The sequence below is a fragment of the Leptinotarsa decemlineata genome, unplaced genomic scaffold, assembly GCF_025532065.1.
Source record: "Leptinotarsa decemlineata unplaced genomic scaffold, Ldec_3_MD MMD2_tig00001719_RagTag_RagTag, whole genome shotgun sequence".
Classification (NCBI taxonomy): Eukaryota; Metazoa; Arthropoda; class Insecta; order Coleoptera; family Chrysomelidae; genus Leptinotarsa; species Leptinotarsa decemlineata.
Window position 1 is genome coordinate 5810670 of NW_027412569.1, and position 25119 is coordinate 5835788.

The following is a 25119-nucleotide window of genomic DNA, read 5'->3' on the forward strand; positions in this document are numbered from 1 at the left end:
TTGGCAATTTGCTACCAATTTAGACGTTCCGCCTGAAATACAGTCGCATAGGTTCCTAGGCAGGTATATATCTCTGTCCTGGGTCTGCGACTGAAAACACCTGCACCAGAACCGGAAGGTGTTTTTGATCAATCTGTGAACCAACAACTATCTGCTCATAGTATTTCCTTCTCCCGGAGGATAAAGTCCTCTCTTTTCAGGAATAGTACTTTATAAGGCAGTTCGTAGTTGACAGTTGGAGGCATAAAGTCAGAGGTCATTTCCAGAATGCTATGACTTCCATTGTCAACCAATAGTACTCTTTCCTGTGTTATCGATTTACTAGTCAGAACTGTTCTTTGAGGACTACATATCGGAGATATTTCGTATAATTTCATTTCCGAAATAAATCAAATTATGAAACTAAAGAATCTTCGTATCCAATAAATGAATTATATTCCTACAGAAAAATCAACTCCTACGTTGGTGAGGCCTACTTCCGGGCGGATAAACCTCGAAATCAACAATAAGTAACGATAATGAATCGATTGTCACTATGGAACAAAGTCAACTTTTTTCCTCTAGTTTACTACAGACCACAAACGAATTACACACTTGCTATTACACTGCTACCAATCTTATAATTACCTATAAATAAAATCAATCGGCATGTTGTCCACTTCCTGTTTACATAATTTTGACCAGCGACATTCCTAAGACACGTAGACGAAAAAAGACTCGTTTCAACCTTCACATAGAGATTCAGATTTTTCGCACAGAATTCGAACGTAAAGAGAATTCCAGTTTGTGGATATGAATTAGTAAACTTAAAGAAATCGTAATGGGAAATGTTCCTCCTGACGAAAACCAAGTAGTTTTCATAAAAGAGCTCTAAAACAACGCATTTCAAACTTATCATTTCAACCTTTTTCTTTAAAAATTATTTAAATACTTAAAAAAGAGGAATGAAATAATGCATTCAACATTTAAAGGGACTCGTTTCTATTTCACCATTTGACAACATCGGTTATAGCTAATAAAGGACAGTGAATCTGTTACCTGTATGAGACAAACAAAGAACACATATTTCAGAGGCGTGCTGTTCTGTTCACTTATGTTCCGAGTTCCGAGACATTCTGTGACATATTACATTTTGTGCACCTAACCTAGCTTCCTCTATATAAATAAATAACAAAACAACTGTTGTTTATGTGGCTTGTGGAGGTGTTATTGAACTATAATTTATATTTTGACTTTTTTAAAGTAGAATATCTAGGTACGTATAAATTATTTCAACTTGATATAGGCGCTGTTGCCAATGTGTGAAATGAAAACCCAACATTTGAAACATCAATTTGAATACTTTTCGAAGTGAATTTGAAAAACATGAATTAAAATCAACTTTATTTTGTTCAAACTTGCATTTGCTGTAATAGTCCAAATTGATCAACATTCCCCATTATTATCTTGTAATGAAAAGCGAAAAATAAAGATTGTATACAGTTTTTCTGACCTCAAACTCACTTTTGATACGATTCGGATCTCTCTGACCTACCTCATTGGCACATCATTCTGTTCCTAGAATTTCTTCTCGATCATTCCAGATTGAGAAAGAGAAATCCGTGATAAAATCCCATATTTTCGATACAAAGTGTTCTTGGCTCAAAGCAGAGCATTCAAAGATGGGTAACAGATGAGATCCAACAGAAAACGATAAATAACCAAGATAGAGGGTGTGTATTTGACCAGTTAAGGTTAGAGTGAAGCTCACACTTGCATGTGATGAAACAGAGGTGTAGGTAGTGAATCAAATAAATGAAAGTTAAGTGAAATAAAGTGTTTCAATTATTTCTGCTGCAAATCCACGAAAAATTAATAATAATCACTATATTTTTTTAACAGAACTCGTATATTTGGCATTCCCTTTTCTTCTGCAAGTGAAACAGAAAGACAAAACAGATATTGTTTCCAACTTAAAACACAAAAGATTAGAAAATCTCCCGATAATCAATGAATTGGTTCAGAAATACTTTCGGTGAAAACAAAAAATAAAAATAAATTTGCACCAAAAGCTTTCAAAATTAATTTACTTTTCAAAAAAATTGACCGTGGTTAACACGAAAGTTGTGTGATTTGTAAATATTACAGGCTTTTAAAATGAACCGTCTATTTATCGTTTTAGCAATTTTTTTCTTTAGTTCCCATTTAAAAAAAATGAGTAAAAAAATGAAACTTCACTTAGATGGCTATGACTTCAAACCTAGATGTATTTTCAATGCTGAACAACTTTTCACAATAAAATTTCCCGAGATTATTACGTGTGTTGTACTGTATTTTGTTGGTGTATGTTTAGTTTTAGGGGATACACAAACTTTTATGAGGAATAAATTTTTGTCGAAAAACCCTTAATAAATAAGTTTTCCATATGGTGCATACTTTGGGGATGACACTGTATACTTAGTGTGTAAACATTTTTGTTACAATTGAATCATTGTAATAGTCGAACATGGAGTTCCTAGGGAACTGTTTTCAGTAAAATTGTGCCTGCATGTATTACCTTCTGAATAAAAAATTAGTTTAGTTGGACTAATATCCTGTAATATTGAAAATTCTACAAAAACAGTTTTTGATCCAATCAATCTAAACTGTGATATCATTTGAACCGCCAAAATTCAACATCGATACCAGGAAAGACAAAAAAGTTATAGGGGAGAGCCTGAATCGGTTTACATCTGGTATGAATTTTGTTAAGAAAATAATGTCCCTGAACCAATTTTCGTTAAGAAATTATTTGTTCAGGATGGTCGTATTTTTTCCTGTTTTGCAACTGAAAAAATTAAGCTCGACCAACTGAGATGAAATTTAAGTCACACGTTTGGTTTTCAATCCCGACATTTTGAATCCAATATGGCGGATGCTAACATAATGAGATTTATTGTTTCCATAGTTATCCCAGAGATATAGTTTTCATTGATAACGGGTGATTTTTTAAGAGGCTTAGGATTTGATATTCAAAACAACACAAAAAATTTGAAAAAATTGATGAAATCTTTATTGGAATCGATATAACGATCAATTTGAAGACCATTTCATGCAAATGTTGTCCGCGGCTCCGCTTTAGAAGGCTCATGCGCAAGGTCAAATTTTGGCACACTCTCTCTAACATATCGACCGGTATTTCAAGTATAAATGCTTCAATATTGGCTTCATGGCTTCCAGAGCGTCAGTCGTTGCTGGTTTATCCCTGTAGACATGAGCCTAAACATGACCCCACAATAAATAATCTAAAGGCGTTAAATCACACGATCTAGGCGGCCAATTGCCGGGCCCCAAACGTGAGATAAACTGTTCACCGAAGGCGGCTCTTAATTGGACCATTGTTTCGCGTGCCGTGTGGCATGTGGCACCGTCTTGTTGAAACCACATGTCAGGGATGTCCAATTCTTCCATTTTGGGCAACAAAAAGTCATCAATCATCACACCAGCGCTCGCCATTCACAGTAACGTTCCGGCCATTATCGTCATTGTTGAAGTAAGGCCTGATGATGCCACCGAACCATAATACACACCACACACTGACTTTTCTGGATGCATCGGTAGCTCTTGCAATGCTTGTGGCTGGTATTCACTCCAGATGCGGCAATTTTGCTTGTTTAACGCATCCATTCAACCAGAAATGAGCCTCGTCGCTGAACACAATTTTTCGATAAAAATGTGGATCTTCCTCCAACTTTGCCAGCGCCCATTCACCAAATGCTAGACGTTGTGGGAGGTCGTGTGGCTTCAACTCTTGCACCAGCTGTATCTTATAAGGTTTTACACCCAAATTCTTTCGCAAAATTTTCCACGTAGTGGAGTAACAGAGGCCCAATTGCTGCGAACGGCGGCGAATCGACATTTCACGGTCATCACGAACACTGCCGGATACAGCCGCAATATTTTCTTCGCTCCTCACTCTACGTATGCGTGTTGGTGGTTTAATGTCCAATAATGTAAATTGGGTTCGAAATTTAGTCACAAGCTTCCGAATAGCTCCCTCAGTAGGCCGACGAAACTGCCCATATATTGGAAAAAGTGCACGATACACTTTTTTCACCGAGCATGAATTTTGACAATGAAATTCAATAATTTGCAAGCGTTGTTCATTCGTAAGTCGATTCATGGTTAAATTATAGACCAAACTGAACAAGTCTGACAATAACAAGACACAATTCACGCGTAATCTATCAAAAACAGTGTTGCCAAAAGATACCAGCCGAAAAAATCACTCATTACTTACTATACTCAATTCACAGTTTGAATAAAAGTTTGTTGCACAAATTGCAAACAAAATAAATACTTTGACGAGTTTAGTGAACCTCCTGCTATGAACAAGTTTTTATTGAGTATAATATTAAATTATAACCCACCCCGGCTCCGCACGGATGCAATGCTGATTTCAAGTCTGTAATATCTTCGAAAATATTCATTCAAATTACATGCTGTAAAAGGCCATATTGATCTGTATTGAATGCCCAATGTATTTGAAGTACTTAATCGGTTAAGGATTAATGCTGCATTGCTTAAAATCGCTTCGTAAATAAGCCGTTATTTATCGAGGTTAAAAAATGGTACGGCTTCAGTAAAAGCTTGCTTTCGAATATTTTTTCATTATTTTATATTGATCTTCATGAGTTATAAACTTAACCGACCAACTACTCAACTTCGCTCGGTTTTTCTTAACAGATTCAATAATTCTTGAACCGATGTTCTTTCCATAACCATTTAACAAATTTCCTACATCGCACTATATCAAACGCTGCCATCTGTTTTCATTATTTCTCAGACAAGGGCGAAGTAGGCGAAGGAAATTATATAGTGGCGACAGAGCCCCTATGAATTAACCACTACGACATATGTCGAGCAGCACAAAACCGCACAAGAATAGGGGCAATCCGGTATACGTGAAAAGAGTTTACCCAAGTACCCACTTGATTGCTAGTTTGAAAAACGACATTCTCTTCAGATGAAAAGAGCCCGGAATTCACGTACAAAAAGCACAATGACAAATTTATAGAAACCTGAACAAAAAAACCGCTGATACGTAATATCCATCAAAAAGTCGTTTGCGAATACGTTGAAATCGTCTTGAACAAATTTCTTTGACTATGATTCGTTCAACGTCGGAGAAAGGGGCACCTAATCGCATATTCGTGTTCATCTAGGTCAACAGCAGAGTATAAGTGTTCCGTTTACTGAACGTTATACAATATGTGTTCCTTATTCTACATATTGTCTTGTTTAGATAATGACAGTAGCAGGACTAAGGAGTAATTTCTCAAAAAAAAATGCAACGGAAATAACAATTCATAATCTAAATAAACAGTTTTCAAATTTCAACAAAATTGTTGGGTGGTTGTGGAAATCCTCAATTTTTCGATTTGCTCGCAGGATTAATTTGAAGGCTATGAAATTCTCTTTGCATTATTTTTTTTAAATAACGATAATGACGTTTGCTATATAGTTGAAAACTTTCCTAATGTAATAATGGTTAATTCATCAGAAGTCTTAATTCTCCATTTAACAGTGAAATATTCCAATAGAGTTAGTTAAAAACTTCCAGAGAAGTATTTTTGTGGATGAAATCAGTTTCTCAATGATATTTTTTGGGAATGTTCACATTCCACGACCAGAAGAAAATATAGAAATTGCAACGGAGAACTTGGATTGGAGTGAAAAACAACTAGAAATCGATAATTAATTGCGTTAATTTTTTTTACAAATAAATCTTGCAGGTTTTCTTCTAGAAATTCGTTTTATTTTCAAACTTTTTCGGTAGATATCAAAGAACATTTAGAAAGGCATAGTTCTATTTCGCAATTTTTATTTTTTTCATTTTGTGGAAAATAAAAATTCCTCAAAAAGGTCGAAATGAAATGTGACATCAGGTTTCTCTCAAAATCGTAGATAAGTTAATTTATAAGGTTTCTAAGAATGTTTTCAATTTTTTATTATGTTATGACCTAAATTTTCAATTCTGAATACATAAAATTTTGGTTTCCAAATGAATGAAATTAATCGAAAAATAAATTGCTGTCAATAATATAATGACTAGGAAGAAAGATATTTTGACTTTAATATTCATTTAGGAGATGTATCCTAGATGAGAGCATCTGAAATGTATAGTTACCTTATGATAGTGAAACTAAACAGACGAAGTTGAATTTTTCCACAAAACCATAAAAACTCACAATACGATAAATAATCTTACCTGTCATTTGCTCATGGGTGGATATTGAATAATTTCCTTACCTGAAACAAAAATACGTACATTAATTGTTTGAAAACTTTCATTACGTAGAATAACTGATTCTCCAAAATTACCCACAGTCCCATCACTTCGATAAATCCTTTCAAAAAAGTATTTATATCAGTATAGTTCCGTTTAGATTAGCTCAAATGAAGAAAATATTGAAATTTGTGATGTTCAATATGTTATAATTGTTTGTTTATATAGAGCCGTATAATAACAACACTGTAATTATTGAATTTATACAAATCAAAGTAACGAACACACAATATTATTCAATGTTGTTGGTTACTTTTGAACTAATGGAATAAGCCATCATTTCACAATTCTGAAAAATAAACTATCAACATTTTACATCGGACATGCAATATTTATTGATTTGTACTTTGTTCTGTCCATGAATATGGAAATATATATCAAAGATATAATATCAAAGGGCCCCATAACAACAAAACTTTTTCAATTCTGATTATGAGTGACATCGAACATAGAACACGGCACCCCTGTGACGCAAATGATTATTATCTAATAATCTAATAGAAGCAAAATTCTGACACCACAATAGAAGCTTGATTACAATCCATTCTCGTGAAGTTATATAACTACAAATTGTGACCACGAATTCGACTGAATATCCAGCCTACACATAAGTTACGTTTCAACAATGTTCAATACGTTATTAAACTTATCCGTTTCATTGGATACTTCGAAATCTTATAATACGAGACGGAAGAAAAGGTAACTAATATCGTCATTAAGCTCCGTTACCTTAATATTCTGATTCAAAAATAAATTACAGCTACCGTTCTGAGTCTAGACCGGTGGGAGAAATCGTATCTGCGTAAAGTTTGGGTCGGTGTATGGCAAAAAAAATATTAGGAAAGAAAACTTTGTTTGCAATTTTACGTAGTACGGATTAAGAGGTAAACAATAAATTGATATCTGATAACATATTTCTACACATCTACTGCACATCTTGAGGAAGGGGTTTCTTAACAGTCATGACTAAGTGGTTGCTTAACAGAAAACCCCTAATATCGTAAAACATTATTACAGCTGCACCAATTTATAAAGTTTCAGTTGTGACATTCTTGACATCCTTAAGAATTGCAACAATCATTTAAAACGCAACAAGTTGGGCTCAGTGACAAAAAACCATCTCATTTCGTATTTGATTCTCAGATCGAAAGTTAGTGGAAAAGAGCTTATATATTTATTTTATTTTATTATTTATTTATTTAGTAGGCAAGCCTAATACACAAAAAAATTATAAATATATTATTAAACTATGTAAATATAATGAACATTTGAAGGAAAACAAAATATACATACATATCTATAGATTGTTAGATTATATCACATTTGAAAAACACCAACAAAAAAAAGTATCATAAAGAGCTGTCACTTAAATACTTCTCTAATGATGGCCTATATTGGGTTATTGAATCAAATTCTCATACAAATTGGGGTAGTTTATTAAATTCGTTTCGGCCTTTATGAAATGTACTATTTATTCATTCCAAATTTAGTGTCAGTTTCAACTATGTAAAAATTGTTATTTTCTCTCGCATTGTAATCATGAACTTCATTATTTCTCAATAAGAATTTTTGAAAGCAATTGGGTAGCAATCCTTTATGCATCTTAAATATAAAGATTTACGCTATACAAAGAACCTACCTGCATATTTCAAAATTCTAGGTTCAGTAGCTGGCAACAGCTAGTTATTTATAGTTTTACTTTAAAAATACATTAACTAGAAAAATATGCCAACTGCACTAAGTAAGGAATATAAGCTGTATTTATGTAAAGTATCATGTAAATCCATTCAGTCGTTTAGGCATGAAAGAGACACAAACATACATACATAAATACATCTTCACAAACTTTCACATTTATATTAGTATAGATAGATTCTTTAACTTCAACATAACCTTTTGCTTCGGCATTAATTATAAACGGGAAATATTTAAAATAAGACATGTTTCGCAACTTCTTGTTTTGCGTTTTCACTACACAATTACTTTAGTAAACACATGTTCCAGACTAATCAAGCTCGATTCTGATGTTTATTCAAATAAGACACTGATTGCCCTTGGATGAATTCATAAGATATATCAAATCAATTATCATTAGCATAGAAACAAAGAGCAAGAACTCTAATGGTTACCCACGTTTCAATACATGGTCTTACACGATGAGCTTTCCTTGGAAAAACAAAGATAAGAAACCGAAGCATTTGAAATTCAATTATACGAAAAGTACCAATAACGTGATTCAAAGTAAATACTTTTTGCATAAATACAAAACTCATCAAATATGGAGAATGTAGTATTAAATTCGTGATATTATAACTCAACTAAACAATAACTATATACTTAAAAGAAATAGTTATATTTCATTCAGCTGTTGATTCTATTGATAATTTTCAACATGTAGTGAAAGACAATATAATATGTATATCATGTTATTGTTACTGTAACGAATCTGAAGCAGCCCCTGACCAGTACGCCGGCCGACTTCTGAAACAAACACATGCCATCTCCGCGAAAGAATGCAGTCGGGAATCGCCGGTAAAACTCTGGTCGAGTACCGAATCGACTACAGATTTCTAGAAAGGACCGTTACCGATATAAACACGTCTTCTCGACCCAAGAGGCCAGTTTAGAAAGTGAATCGAGCGGCTAAACAAGAAATTTAAATAGTGGAAATAAATGAAGCGTTAGTTGCTAAGTGTCGTGATAAATGAACAAGTTTGTGATTAATGAAATATTGTTGGAAATAAATTTGTTTAAGACAGTTAATTCATTAATTTGTCACATCGTTGCAATGATTGTGTGAAAGAAGTAAATGATTTTCATTGGTTTTCAACTGCTCTTTTAGGATTTCGAATGATGTGTAATACCACGGAAAAAATCTCATTAAAATTTGGCTCCTGTAGGGCTACGATACTTCAATTAAAAAAACGTTATCGAGACACTCCGTTTGATTACATTATTGATTGGATGCGAATAAAGCTCCGTTATATTACATTGAATATTCCTGTATAATTAATTAAATTCAACAACCACACACGTCACCTACGGCTGATTCGATCTGACCTACGATATTTAACGGTCGTTTTGAATTGGCCCCAAAAACATTGAGCGACTGACACTCCATAGAGTTTTGAACGATACCGAGATCACACTGAAAATGATTTCTAATAAAAATTCAATTTGAAACTAATATTTTTGCTCAGTAAAAACAATTTTGTTGTGTGTTAATAAATGTTCAGTCTACTTTTATAAGTTGACAAAATTGTTTTGAGTCGAATTTCCACCAAGACTCGCTTGCGGCTAGTTTCGTTTTCAAAAACAGAAACAAAAAAGTTCCTTAATGATCGAATTTGTGTTCACTATTAAATTTTTCTGAATAGCTTCAACATTTACATAAACTTTATAAAAATATATCCAGTATGCTGATGATACTAGATAATTAATATTCGGGCAACGTACCGCGCGATTCGCCCATTTTACGGTCGTCATAATCGTCCTACCGAGAGTATTATTCACAATGTGGTGGATGAATTTGAGTGCACTGCTTCAGTAAAAGATCGACCAACACCCGTAGGTCGACAAGAGGCAATAACTGGCTAGAACATTGCCGCTGTCTGTGAAAGTGTGCAGGAAAATCTGAGGCAGTCGATTTCGCGCCGTTCACAAATTTTTCAAATATTCCAAGACGTCAGGCGCGGGGAAAAAGGTGCGTTTATAAAATTATCCATTATATCAGAGTTTTCCAAACTTTTTTGCCTGGGGACCCACCTTCACTGTGCAATTTTTTTCGCGAACCACATATTAAATAATATTAAGTATAATTATTATTACTAATAATATTTCAATTATTATTATCGCGAAAATTTACTATTGAGGAATACACTTCTAAAAGAAAATGGTAAAGATGATATAATTGAATATAAAATTACAGTACGAAAAAAGACTTTCAATTCAGAATCTTAAAACTAAACAAATGCAAAAAATAAAAAAATGGGACTTACGTAATTAATGTGACTTGTGGAGCCGGTGCTTACGATTTAAGAGAGCTTCTATATCTGGGTTGAAAGTTGAAAGCTTTAAAACGCAAGCCACTTTTCACACTAAGCCTATTTTTATATTTAATTTTTAAATGTCCTCTCACACAAATATGTGGTTGAAAACCCCATCAGCTATTTTGAGGCTATGTTGAAAAAACTGGATACTCTTTCCTAGCCTTTATCCAAAAATGGGAAAAACAATGCAAAAGTATTCAAGTGTTTTTAATGTTTCTGTGACCCACCCAATTTGCCCCCGCGACCCCCTAGTGGGTCACGACCCATAGTTTGGGAACCACTGCATTATCTTATCTATCCATAATATGATCAATATGGCCCCTTACAACATGGCCCTTACAATTTAAATGCATATTTCCGAAGATATTGCAGATTTGAAATGCAGGGATATAGCGGTTGCGGCGGTGCCGGACTAATTATATGTCGCTCTTTCAAGAGTAACCTGTGAAGAAAACATGGTTGTAAACAGCTGTGAATGTTGTTGTTGGCCAGGCTACTACTGTCAAACTCTATCAATATAGGTCAATGATAAAAAACTTCTCTTTCGCCCTGAATTGGATGATCTGAACACCAACGACATGTAGTTTCAACAGGACGGCGTTGCGTGCCACACAGCTCATGCCACATTGAATATTCTGCACGAGCGACTTGACGGCATGGTCAACTCCAGAGAAGCTGTGGCGGACATTTGAACGATGTTATATTCCAAGTGACATCAATAGGTCTTTTTAAACGATTAAGTTCAAAGATAGTGTAACAAATCTGAAGCCGCCCCTGACCAGTACGCCGGCCGAATCATGTAACAAACACATGACATCACCGCGAGAGAATGCTGTCGGCAACCGCCGGTAAAACTCTAGTCGAGTAACAAACCGACTACAGATTTCTAGAAAGGACCGTTACATTATATAAGCCCGCCTTCCCGACCCAAGAGGGCAATTCAGAAAGTGAATCGAGCGGCTAAAGAAATTCAAATAGTGAAAATAAATTAAGCGTTAGTTACTAAGTGTTGTAAATGAATTAGTTTGTGATTAGTGTTGTTGGAAATAAATTTGTTTAAGACCGTTAATTCTTTAATTTGTTACAATAGAAAGTGCGTAATGAAAGACCCTATAGAAGTGAGAGCTTCCACCTGGATTTTATCACATAAAATCGAGGTTAACCGGGGCAAGAGTCTACTAGATTTTTATAACTCAGGAACCACCTGTGCCAAACTACTCGAGGTCATTTTGTGCAACAAACATGAGACATCTTCATACCTCTCTACAAAAATTTCCATATGTTGAAAAAGTAAATAATGGCCCGAACTCGATATTTTCTCTGGTCCAACAGTTAAGAGAGGGGATATATTTAAAGTCCTCACTGTATATATTAGCATTATCAACCTACCTACCTAGCAATACGCAAGTAAAAATAATCACGCAAGAATTATCGAATACAATTTTTGGAAAAAACAACAAGAACATCGAAATGTCATTCGCAATAAATTACGAGACAGCTACTCTAAACGATGCGACAATGTCATTTAAAACGACCGGAAAATTCAAAATAATATCCCTATTGAAACGACCTTTTCTCGATACCGTCAAATGTTTGTATTGTAACAAACAACCTTCTATGACATTCTACCGGGGTAGACAAACTGCAAACAAACAAAACGGACGCCTCGTCTCACACCTACGCCTGAACCGATAAATTACGTACGTTCGATAAAAATACGTTTTGAAACGAAAACAGACAGTTTTAATTATACTTAGATTTGCACACAACATTAAGGCGAAAAAAAGTTTCGTTGAAAGGACCCCTACTATCTAGGGACAAAATATATTACAAAGATCAACCTGGGCGACCCTGGGAAGCTGGCGCCGAAGAAATATCTTGGGATGACCAGGAAAAATCTAACCTCAACAGTAGGATGTCTGACTGGCCACTGTCAACTAAGGAAACACCTCCATATGAGGCTAGTAGATACACATGTGGCCTAAGACAGAGATCTGACGTGACAAGTGTCGAGTTTCCGGGCTATAAAATTGTGAAATAGATAATTAACGAGCTACACTGTCGGTTCAGCGCGGCAGATTATTATACAGGGGGATACCTTGTACCCGGTTAAGTACCTCCACCAAATATGAGCCCCATATATAAGGCCGCCTGTGAAGGATAAAAGATCAGATTAGTAAAAAAATATTGATCATCAGAAATTCTCGAGCGTGTCAGATTAAGGTAGGGTGAGTTAATTACCTGCTAAAAAGTGTATATTCCAGTAATCTGACAATTTGAGAGTGACGTAAAGAAAGGGAAGGACAGCAAAGTTGTAAAAAAATAACGTCATTTCGACATTCTCGAGCGTGTAAAACATAAAGATGAACCATATATATCTTAATCTGACGCGCTTGAGTATTTCAAAATTGCGAATTTTTTTGCACATTATAATAATGGCCGCGAGTTTGCATCAGATCGAAATCGTCAGATTACTGAATGAGGTTTTTTTTGTTGTTTGTTCACCCCCTTAGAAAATCTGACGCGCTCGATTAAATTTTTTTCTTTTCACTTTTAACCGTTACGTACAACCACCCACATCATGCAAACGATCAGATTAACATATCAACATTATTAAAAACACGTAGGACATTGATGCTATCAATATCTGACGCGCTCGAGTATTCCCATGCAACAGTATTTTTTTACATATTTAAAAATCTATAACCGCTTCCCCCACCGATGAAAAGGTATACATTATATAACATTTTTTTCTTCTTATCATCTAAGCGTTGCAACCTAATATATCTCAATGACGCTCGAGTAAATCCCCATTTTGCATCTTGGGCTCCCTTGCTATTCACAGGTGTAACATATAGTCAGTCAGGGCGGCGCTGGAATATTTGTGTGGCTCTTGATGGAGATTACGTTGATGGATAAAGCCAATTTTGAACAAAAAAACTCGATTTCTTTCTCAGCCCGGGACTTTTCAACCCATGTGTTAGAATCATGTGATCCTTTTCTCAGAATAGAGATAAAAAACAAGCCACCTAAAATAATTATTGGAATTTTTCGTTTTTTGATTTACTAATTAATTCATATCAGAGTCGCCCTTAGGTAAGAGCGAGCGGGACAACCGCTCCGGGCACCGCGCTTTAGATCAAAAAAGAAACATATGGCTTATAGGTCAGCCATTCATGAATACGGCCATACAACAACCTCAGCGGCGATTCGGGAATATTATTCGCCCATATCAGCTTTCAAGACACTGTCTTGATGGCGGACATTGTATTTACCTAATAATTTCGAAACCGAGTGTACCTATTTCGATGCAATCGGTGATTATCGATTCAGCAAACATTGACCGAAGTCTTGCGAAAATTATAATGGTATACAAAACGTGTTCGGTGCTTTTCTGCTTGAATAAAAATACACCGATGGTGTCACGAATATTTTGAAGAAGTCATTTGAAAGATATCTCGATTGTTTACCCAACACTCGTCAATTTGAATAATTCGTTTTTAACGATCCAACTGTGGATTTACCAGTTTAAAAAGTTGAGAGCTGAAAAAATACATGCGCATGATGTATAACAACCAATATTTTTCTACTGCTTGTTAGGCAAAACGTCTCATAGCATTATTTGGCATTGAATGCCGATAGGAAATTTTAGGGTGGTGTCACACTATGCGTTATTATATCCCACGTGTCGTCAAGTAACCAAGTTGGCATCATCTGACAATGAACTAATTTTTTGACTCTAACTCCACCCTAACAGAGTGAAATATTTATTTTCACTTCTGGTTCGTGAAATGTAAACAATGGACGGTCTGAAATGGCACCTTCGTCACTGTTCATACCAGGATGGTTCCATAAGTACCCGGCCTGACCTACAGATAGCGCTAGTTTGAAAAAATATCACTGTATTAGTAAGTACACAATCTATAAAGCATATGTTTCAAGTTTAAGACCCTGCGTTGTTTAGTATTTGCTCGGCAGCCATCCATAGCGAGCGTTTTCGGCGAATTTATGCAAATGGAGAAAATTGTCATGGTTATGTTGTACAATACTTTCATTTGAAAGCCCTCAGCTCAATCAATATAAAATCAGAACTGAATTCAACTCTGGGTGAGTCTGCTCCTTCGGTTACAACAGTAAAATATTGGGTAGCAGAGTTCAAAACAAGGCCGTATGAGTTGTCAAAATGAGCATCGCAGTGATCGACCAAGTGAGGTGCCGACTCCAGAAACGGTGAAGGAAATCCACAAAGCGGTACTGGATGATCGTTGACTGAAAGTGCGCGACCTAGCAGACTTAGTAGGCATTTCAAAAAGTGCGATACATCGTATATTTTCTGAAAATTTGGACATGAGAAAGCTGTGTGCAAGATGGGTGCCGCGGTTGCTCACACTCGAGCAAAAACAATGTCGTGAAGATGTTTAAATTGAGTGTTCAGCGAAGTTTCAGAGCAACAAAGCAGAATTCTTGTGTCGTTTCATAACCTTGGATGAAACATGGGTCCACCACTTTACACCCGAGACAGAAGAACAATCGAAACAGTGGACTCAAAAGGGAGAACCGGTTCCGAAGAAGGCGAAGACCGTTTCATCTGCAGGCAAGGTCATGACATCGTTTTTTGGGATGCGTGTGGGATAATTTTCATTGATTACACAGGTCTGCAAAAAAACTTTTTAAAAAATTGTTTTGATTTCGTTAACTGATCTTTATGTAGTTCCTTGCGTTGATTTCAAAAATAACATTTGCTTTTATCTATCACGTAAGATTTGCCTACAAAATAAGGATGAAATAATTGAGTACAAAAAAACGAGAAATTGTGGATTAATTTTTATTATTTTAACATTGAATAAAAGCAAAAAAAAACAATGCTACATAGCTAACCTAAGCATAATAGTGATACACAAGTGTTTGCAAAGTGATTATAAGTCTTTGTAAAAACGTTTTCTTTTTGCGTCTAAGCTTCTTTTGGTACTTTTTCGGCTGTGTTCTGGTGAATTTTCACTTTTTAACATCCAACAGTAGTTTGCCATCATGTTAACATTCCACCGACCTTGATATCTGCGTTCCATTTCTTTCATGTCTTGATGGAACCGTTCTCCTTGTTCCTCATTTACAGCCCCTAGATTTTGGGGAGAGTAGTCCAGATGTGAGTGAAGGAAATGGACTTTGACACTCATGTTGCAGCCCAACATTTTGTAGTTTTGTATCAATTCAGCAACCAAAGTTTTGTAGTTGGGGTATTTTTTGTTTCCAAGAAAGCATGTTATAACAAGTTTGAATGCATTTCAGGCCTTTTTTTCTCTCATTTCTATTTTAGTGACAAAGCTTTCATCTTTTAAAAGTTCTCTTATGTCAGGCCCAACGAAGACTCCTTCTTTTAGTTTAGCATCGGATAGAACAGGAAACTTGAAAGAATCTCCTTCTTTGTCTAATGCTTTCACAAACTGTTTCATTAGCCCCAATTCGATATGGAGTGGTGGAAGCAAGATTTTTTTAGGATCCACTAAACTTTGTTTTTCAACATTTTTAACTCCAGGAATAAGACACTTTTTTATTGGCCACACCTGCTTGACATAGTGTTGTTGTTTTCCGTCACGGCTATCCCATTCACATAGAAAACATTGAAACTCAGTGTAACCACTTTGTTGATTTAGTAACATTGAAATAACTTTCAAGTCTCCACAAATGGTCCACTTATGATCAGAGTAGCTGAGCTTATTAAGAACAATTCTTTCAAATGGACTGAGTGTCCAACAGGCACAGAAGCATATTGGTTCCCATTGTGAAGAAGTGCAGCTTTCTTTTTGATGAATCGATGAAAAGTCTCCATTTCTCTGGTTCATACGTTATGTTGAACATTTCCATGACGCCGGGTACATTGTTGCAGAAAACTAGGTCACCCTCTTGTGTAAAAAAAAGGAAAAAAATTCCCTTTCTCTAAATCGGTACCATGAAAATGAAACACCGGAGGCTAACATATGTCTTTCTTTAAGTCTAGACCCTAAAACTTCTGCTGAGTCCTTTGGGAGGCTGGATTTTCCCAGTTTACATTCTTGTTGGTCATTGAAATAAATAGATTAAAACCGTATTTTATTTTAGATATACACTCACATTGTGTAGTAACTTGTTCATCATAAAAGCTCCATAATTCAGACTCAATTTACCGCTTATATAGGTTATATAATACAGAAACATCGAACCCATACCGAACCTAAAAACCCATTTAATAAAAAAATTTCAGGTGAAATTTGTGACTTATCTATAGGTGATAAATTTTTTTTATTATTTTTTCCGTAATCTGCACACAAAATACTGTTAAAATCACTAGTTAAATATCCTACAATTTTTTCATCGCAGACCTGTGTTATCAATGGCGAGTATTATGTGAATTTATTGTAACGTTTGAGTGAAGAAATCAATCAAAAACGGCCGTATTTGGCTAAGAAAAAAGTGTTGTTTTATCAAGACAATGCAACCGCACACAAATCCATTATCGCAATGACCAAAATCAACGAATTACAGTTTAAATTGCTACCTCATGCATCCTATTCGCCAGATTTAGCCCCCTTGGATTATTTCCTGTTCCCAAAATTGAAAAAATCGCTTAGTGAACAAAGATTTTTCAAAGATGAAGAACAGATGTTGGCAGTTAATGACTATTTTGAGGAGCAAGATACTCTTATTATAAAAACGGTATCAAACTTACATCGCTGGAAAAGTGTATAGTGTATAAATACATTTTTCCCAAAATTTGTGTTTTTTTGTTCGGACGGGTACTTCTGAGCCCACCCTCGTAAATATTGCACATTTTGCCATTTGAAGACTTTCCAAGGCATCCAAAAATCTTAGTGTCATGTACCGGTATTAATAATTTGAAGTAATGTTTATTTATTTTGTGGGCATTTTCCAAAAAGCTTTGATATTTGAAGTCTGCAAACTCTGCAAGTCACGAAACAACTCATATAAGTAAAAATAAACAAATTTGTCACTTTAACAGATTTAAAACATAATTTATACAAACAAATACATATACTTATACTAATATATACACCCCTATATACATATGTATACATTTACATATACACACACATATATTGCACAAGAATTTAAACACATTAAAACGACTCTGTTACAAAAAATATTTGCAGTACGTTTTTTAAAATGAGTTTTATCAGTTCTATATACTTCTTGCCACAGCCCTCACACCTTATTTCATAAATCCCAATAACCGTTGAATCAATAATAACGTATAGACAAACGTGAAAAGTTGTCAGAAATAAATGAATTTTCCCTAAAATCATAATTACACAAAATAAATTTACACTTCCATTTTTTATTCGTCCGAAATACTCATACAGAAACAAATTATATCGATATAAAATAACAAAAATAAAACTATCAATATATCCTGTCAAAAATAACATACTCCAATCGAAATTTTGAATTTGTTTCCTCTAGTAAGAGTATGTCTGTGTATACAAGACGACTTGTAAACAGCCATAAAAGCCACTATTAAAAACAGAATTTATCTTCCAAACAAATCAAGAATGAATACCAACACAACGAACGTATGCGGAAATTACTAAAATATTCAACAGAGAAACTATCAAATATAAACGGGGTTCGTAACCAAGCCTGACGTTTAAAATGAAATCGCTTAAAATGAACCAAACGCGTCAGCATTTCTATTTAATTCCCAACCCTAGGGGTGAGTTTCGTAGGGGTGTACCGGATATTCGCATACTGGATATTCGATATAAGCGAATACTTTAAAATTTACTACCTCTCTCTCTACAAGGGTAAGCCCAAACACTTACCTGGGCCACAATTGAGTTATATTCGAAGGTAATATCGACTTGGAATGTGATGCAGATGCAGTAATTTTAGATAGAAGGTACGATTATCAATAAATCGAAAGGATGCTGCCCAAAAAAATATTGAAATAATCAGGGTATTATTGCTTATTATATCATGGAGATCTAAATTTTTTAAAGAAAAATAAAACCCTTGTTACTCACCGACAATATAGCTTTCCATAGAATAAAGAATTTTTAGAAGTAAAAAGTTTTTAGTAAAAAATACAAAAATTTAATTTTTTTCATAATGATTGTTTAGAGATTAGAAATTCCCATCAAAATGAAAAAAAAAACTTCAGAGAACAATTCCAATAACTGCTTTTTGTTGTGCTACGAGAAATATTTTTTATTTTCGATAGCACACATTTATGTTAAACCGAAATAATCAACTAGCAAACACGTCGTCATTGTTTCTGAAACACATTGCATTATTCAGTTTAACGGTTATTCAAATCAGGATAAACGACAAATACATTTTTCCTGTCAGGCCTTCAATCAGATTAATATTAACACGGTTCGATTTTGTAATCACTTTAGTTTGTCAATCAAATTAAGGTCACATCTCCATTAGAAAATAAATTTTCATTTGAAACAGTCCTAATGATTCGAAAGACAAAAAGGAACATCGTAATAGTAATTTGTTATGAAAGTCGATACTACCTAAAACAAACTATGTAATTTGTACATTTTGTTTTTTGTTGATTGAACCTGCTTATAATGAATAAGTAGTTGTATTTATTAAAATTGAAAAATGGTTCTTATAACCTGGTATCACGATGCCTACGTTGTAATTTCAGTAGTTTTCTTGTAAACACAAAAGTGTATAATCAAACCACAGATTTTTACCTGACTTCTATTTATAACCTCCTGTATTCGTGTTTCTTTTTTGTTACCAAACTTACACTTAGCTACTGATGAGAATCAACTAGTCCGAAACAAGTGTGATGCCTTGTTCTTCTCTAAATATATAAATGTCCAAATAATCGAAATCGCTTGTTTTTGTTAATTGAAATAATAAAAAGTAGGAACCTAATTTATAGCTGCAAACATTTTGTATTCTTTAAGGTTGGTTAAAAAACATTATCTTAACGATAAGGCCAAAAAAACGTATACATTTTGTATTAATGTTAAATATAATCTTTATTATATGGAGATACAAAACCTCAAAAATTCAATCGTTTTTTCAAAACATCTTGTTCGTCATAGAAAGCCACAATACCAACATTTATTATATTTTGCTCGACTGCTCTAGATGAAAAAGTATCTCCCGAGTCTACGAATGACGACTTAAAAATCATCATCGAATCACGAGTTCGATTAAATTCATTAGATTCTTCGAAAACATGTTGACGAGGAAAAATAAATCAATTAACTAGTTTGTATTACATATCTAAATCCCAGCCACTGATAATGGTACACGTATTTCATTTCTAGCGTTTAAAAAAATAATTGGGGATATCAGATAATTTTATCGGGAAAAACAAAGTAGCAAAATACAATAAAAACATGATGGCGAGACGACGCTAAAAAAATGTTTTTCGAAGGTTTTTATAAGTAAACTTCAGAAAAAACTTCCCAAGATCGTTCTTCAACTGAGTGAAATCTACAGCGATTTGAAAAATGCCAACGTAAATCTCTATTTTTGTACAAGCACCGCTTCCAAAGAGTCTTGAGGAACTTTCCTGTAGGTCTCCAAACTTATATGCTGTATGATCTGAAGAGCATGCTCTGTGGAAATACAGCTAATTTCCACAGTAGTTGTTTCCTGTAAGACAATCAGCTCCTTCAGCATAGAAGAGAAACTAACCAGGTTCAATTCATTGCCACAAAAACCCAGGCATCGGTTTTCTCCGAGAAGATAAATGTCCCCAAACCGAATATAATAACGTCAGGACAATTACATTTTCTGCTTCGACACGTTTGTTGGGAGTTAAAGTGGACACCAATATGTCTTGACACCAGGGCCGTCGCCATGAATAAAAATTGAAAAAATAAAAATGAGAGAAAAGAAAGGGAGATGTAATAAGAAAAGGGAAAGAACCAGGAGGAGGTTGGGATTTCCAAACAGGCATAACTTGGACATACTTTGAAATTCTGAGTTGTTTGAAAACTTCAAAAAAGTTTAATTTCTCCCAAGTAAGAGAACAGTCCTGAACAGCCCACAAATTTTGAGGTGACAATTTTACAAAATTCCCAAATTTTCGCTGTTTTTTCGACTTGGAAAAGTTGGGAAATTTCGGGCCGTGAAGATAGAAAAAATAATAGTACAAAACAATAAGCACAGTATTATTTAGGTGTTGTTTCCTTTCATTTGTATTGAATATTCTTATATATATATATATATATATATATATATATATATATATATATATATATATATATATATATATATATATAAATCCTTTATTTAGTCAAAGACTAATAAATTATACATATAAGTGAATAACAATTTTAAAGAAATCGATAGAATCTAAAAATTATAGTATTTTTTTTTTGTAACTTGTACAATGTCATTAAGCTGTAATATACTTATATTAAAAATAATTAATTACTAATTTACATCTCACCTCAAATATATTGTAAAAAAAAAATGTTACTACAATATAATTCCATCCGTTAATAGGTGCTTCTTGAGTTTGACTTTAAATATACTCAGACTTTCAGAATTTTTTACATAAACCGGAATATTGTTGTACATGGTTACACCTTTAACAAAAATAGAGTTTTGGCTATATGTTCTGCTAACCAGAGGAACACGAAGATTACCTCTACATCTAGTATCGTGCTGATGAACATCCTGATTGAGAACTAAGATATTCTGCAAGTATTCAGGTGCTATACCTCTTTTAATTTTATGAATGAATATAAGGGAGTGATATAATAGATAAGTCTTAACCGGTAACCAATGAAGAGTATCGAGCATAGAATTTATTGACGTGTCACGTGCACAACAAAGAATAATTCGCATAGCTCGATTTTGCAATTTTTGCAAACGGCTTAGCACATTTTGATTTACCAGATAAAGCACTGTTGCACAGTAGTTGAAATGAGGAAAAATAAGTGTATTATAAATTATAAGTTTACTCCACTGAGTGAGATGCGGAGAACATCTCCTCAAATAATAAATTTTCATGGCAATTGTTCTTATAACATTTTTTGCATGGTCATTAAAATACAGTTGACGATCAACCAAAACCACTAAATACTTAAATGTCTCAACCATTTCTATCTGGACACCATCGATTGAAAGTTTTGGCTCTGTTTTCATTACTTCCCTATACATTTTATCTCTACTGATTAACATCCATTTTGTTTTGTTTGTATTTATTTTCAATAAGTTTCCACAGCAATAATTTTGAATGGCTTCTAAACTTTCGTTAATTGCATTGAAGCATGTTGAATGATTATTTCCAGTGTAATAAATAACAGCGTCGTCAGCAAAGAGGTGTATACAACATTCTTTCACCACCTCAACCATATCATTTATATAAACTAGAAACAATAAAGGACCCAGAACACTACCTTGAGGCACTCCTATATTATTATCGAGTGTGCCAGATGTAACATGGTTAAGTCTTAATTTTTGCTTCCGGTTATTCAAATAGTCTGCAATCCATTGTAATGCTGCATCTACAATTCCAACTGACATGGTAGATATGGTGAAAGACCAAGGACCTTGGTCCAAAGTACCATAATTCCCATTATTATTTTTATAATTACCAAAATTGATTTTTGTTTGTGCATACCCTAACGGGCATAAGCATTCAGCCAATCTTTGGATAGCTAAGTAAGAAAATTAATATATTACAGTAGTAACTAATCCCTCGGCTTTAATTTTTTTCGAAAGTTGGGAAATTTTGCTGATGGTGTTGGTAAAATTTGGATCCCCCCCCCCGGTTTTTCTTTTCGCTACGGCCCTGCTTGGCACAATCATGTCGCTGGAATTGCAAAGGCTGCTTCTCAAAAGTTTGAAACACTGTTCCAAATCAGAAAACTGTACACACCTCAGCAACTTTTTATATACCGGACAAACTTAACAGATCATTAAAACTTGTTTCATGGAACACAAGGCATATATTTGACTTCGTAGACCAGAAAATGGTGTAGTTCAAGAAAACACTTCTAAATGGCTTTTTATAATTTGCATCTCACAAATTAGTTGCAATCATTTCCTAATGATGTCAACCGCTTGCCATCCGAGACTTGTAGGAAAAATAACTAATTATTTCTTCAATTAAAAACCATGCTTTTCGAAAATTTTTGTTTGAAAAGTCGCCATAACTGAAAAATGAAATGAAAAATGAAAATTTGAAATTTAGTTTAAAATATCATTCTTCATAGTCGGTCAGTTTTACTTTTAACATACAAACGATAGGTCATAAATAGCTTTTTTCATCATATGATAAGTGCAGGCGAACACGTCGCAATGTTGTAAAGCGGTAGTTTAAAAGTGTCATACTGTTTTTTGTGCTGGAAAAGTAATATCTCCACAAACAAATCAATCATTAGAACAAATTATTTAAAATGTTGTACTTGTTCGAAGTTCAGTCGAAGCACTTAATTGTGAACAATAAAAAGGTGGCTAAAGTCACAGAACGTCAATACAATGTTATTATAAAAATAAAAAAAATTAAATTTTTTCTTCTTCAACTAGAATCCTTAGTATATCTTAATTTTTTCTTAGATATTCAAATTGAATGTGGTTTATTTAATATTTCTTATGGTTTATTATTTGTTCTCAGCTATTTCAAGACGTTTTTTTAACAAAAAACATTACAAAAACATTGCTGCTGCCGACAAACGCGCATAGAAAAATTGTGCTGAAAAAGAGTATGCTTTGCTTGCGGAACCGTTTACTGGGATCTTAGACACGGATTTTCACGAAAACCAAACCGACACTCTACCACGAAAAGGGTAATACCTCCGAACTCCAACGGTTTGACCTCGGATTTGACCTACAGAGCACTTTCTGCTTGCAGTATCGTTTAAATAGACAGGCGGGTAATTTTCCGAATAGAAATTAGGGAGCCGCCAAGCGCGAAGCGTTTCGAAGTAGACGGTGTGAGAATTTCGCAGGTATTTGCGAAATATTACAGAGTTCGAAGGTCGAATCCGGTAATTTGATGGAGTTACGGGACGGGAAAAAATTACTAACTCACACTGATGACAGCAAACGCCTCGCATACTTTGAAGTTCCCTACAACAATTCGAGGAAGTCATTGCCGCTAGGTGGCGCTGCAAAATTCAGGGATATCGCAGAAAGATGTTCTGAGAAAACTAATAGACATCTGTAATTTAGCCTTTTCCAAGCTTTACAGAAAAATGTACATTATTTTCAGAGATATATTGAACTGGATTATTCCTATATATTGTTAAGTAATTTACTTCAATCCCTTCATCACCAGTACCACCTACTGTAGTACCAACATGAGGCATTTAAAATAGGCATCCAAGATTCCTAATGTATTTATACATTATGCTAGGATATTTCTTGAAACCTCTGAAACCGCATTTCCGGCAAACAATCAATGATTAAAACTAAAACCGCAACGACTCATGCTACTTGAAGGATATCCCCATACAAATATCGTCAACTAATCGATAAGTCAATTCAAAAGTGAATGGTTTTCCTCTAAAACACCATCGTAACTCTAACAAAATATATATCCATTACATACCGACATTACGTAAACTACTATACGGCATTTTCACAATAACCGCCACAAACTCAATGTAGACTAATTCGAAGATCAGTTAGTTACGTGAAAATCATATAATGACACCGCGAAACATACAGGGAGGCCCATCGAAAACAGCCTAGGGAGGCTTTGTATGTGACAAAAAAATCCTCGGAACACTTTTGTTTTCAGGAGGACAGAGTTACACATTTAAGCCATAACTGTGATTTTACCCTTAGTTTTTTGAATAAGGTAGAGTATATTGTGATACATCTATTGAAAGGGTATAAAATATACCTTGAAATTTTTTTAATTGTTATAAATTTGAGGTACGTGTCTTCAAGGAATTAAATTTTAACATTTTACTGGACCTCGTATTTACAAATACCTTTGAGCACTAACAAGTTTCAGTGGATAATTCGACTTTATTTTCAATAAAGTAGTTGATGTGGACCATTTTATTGTTGAGCTCTCTTCTTTTGAATTGCTATAAAATGGTTTATTCTATTCCGGATGGAGTGCAAATTGAGAAATTATATTTTATAAATAATCAATGAGCAAGAAAAACTTTCTGATGAGAGGCATGCAGATAGACACGTACACCACCGGTTATATCAGTCAGTAGCAAAATTGTGGCAAAATGTTTTGGTGGTAAACAACTTCTACATTGAGTACCAGAAAACTTTCTGTTGTTAAGGTAGTTTCGCTAACAAACTACAAAGAACTTTCAACACAATAAATGGCGCCCGCACATGAAATTCAACTTTTTCAGAACGGAATGAAGATGACGTTGACTGTCGTTTATATTTTTTTGTGAAACAATGTCTGAAATAATTGTAAATAATGCCAACCACCTTTTCAATTTTTCCTACTTAGCCGGAATGTCCATAGGACTGTCAAACTACCAACTTCACCATGAAGAAAATCCGATTTTTCACTGTAATAGAATAAATGAGTCACCAATTATTCAGAAGATACCATAAACCACGTTCAAGATTTGGTTTTTTACCTTGTTACCTTATTTGGTCGGTCGGTAGCCAAGCGGTTCGGCGTGGGTGCTTTGTTCACTCACTCGAATTCACTGCCGTGTTGGTCGGTGGTTCAAGCCCTAGTCTGAACGATCGATCTTCACGTGCTACCGTCCAACCCGTGTTAGGAATCACACGTTAAAAGGTAAGACCTCGTTAATCCTTAGCTCGCACAAGTTTCTACTTTTGAGGGTTGTCGTTCGT

At 34.4% G+C, this 25119-nt stretch overlaps 1 protein-coding gene and 1 long non-coding RNA gene across 3 annotated transcripts in view; both read right to left on the reverse strand.

Moving 5' to 3' along the window:
• LOC111504173 (protein BTG3) overlaps positions 1 to 25119 on the reverse strand; it is a 136400-nt gene that overhangs the window by 87306 nt on the left and 23975 nt on the right. The window lies entirely within an intron of this gene.
• LOC141482698 (uncharacterized) lies at positions 824 to 15162 on the reverse strand. Its single transcript, XR_012465670.1, has 2 exons — positions 6347 to 15162; positions 824 to 6270 (listed from the first exon to the last, which is right to left on the reverse strand). It is a non-coding gene; the product is annotated as an uncharacterized lncRNA (long non-coding RNA).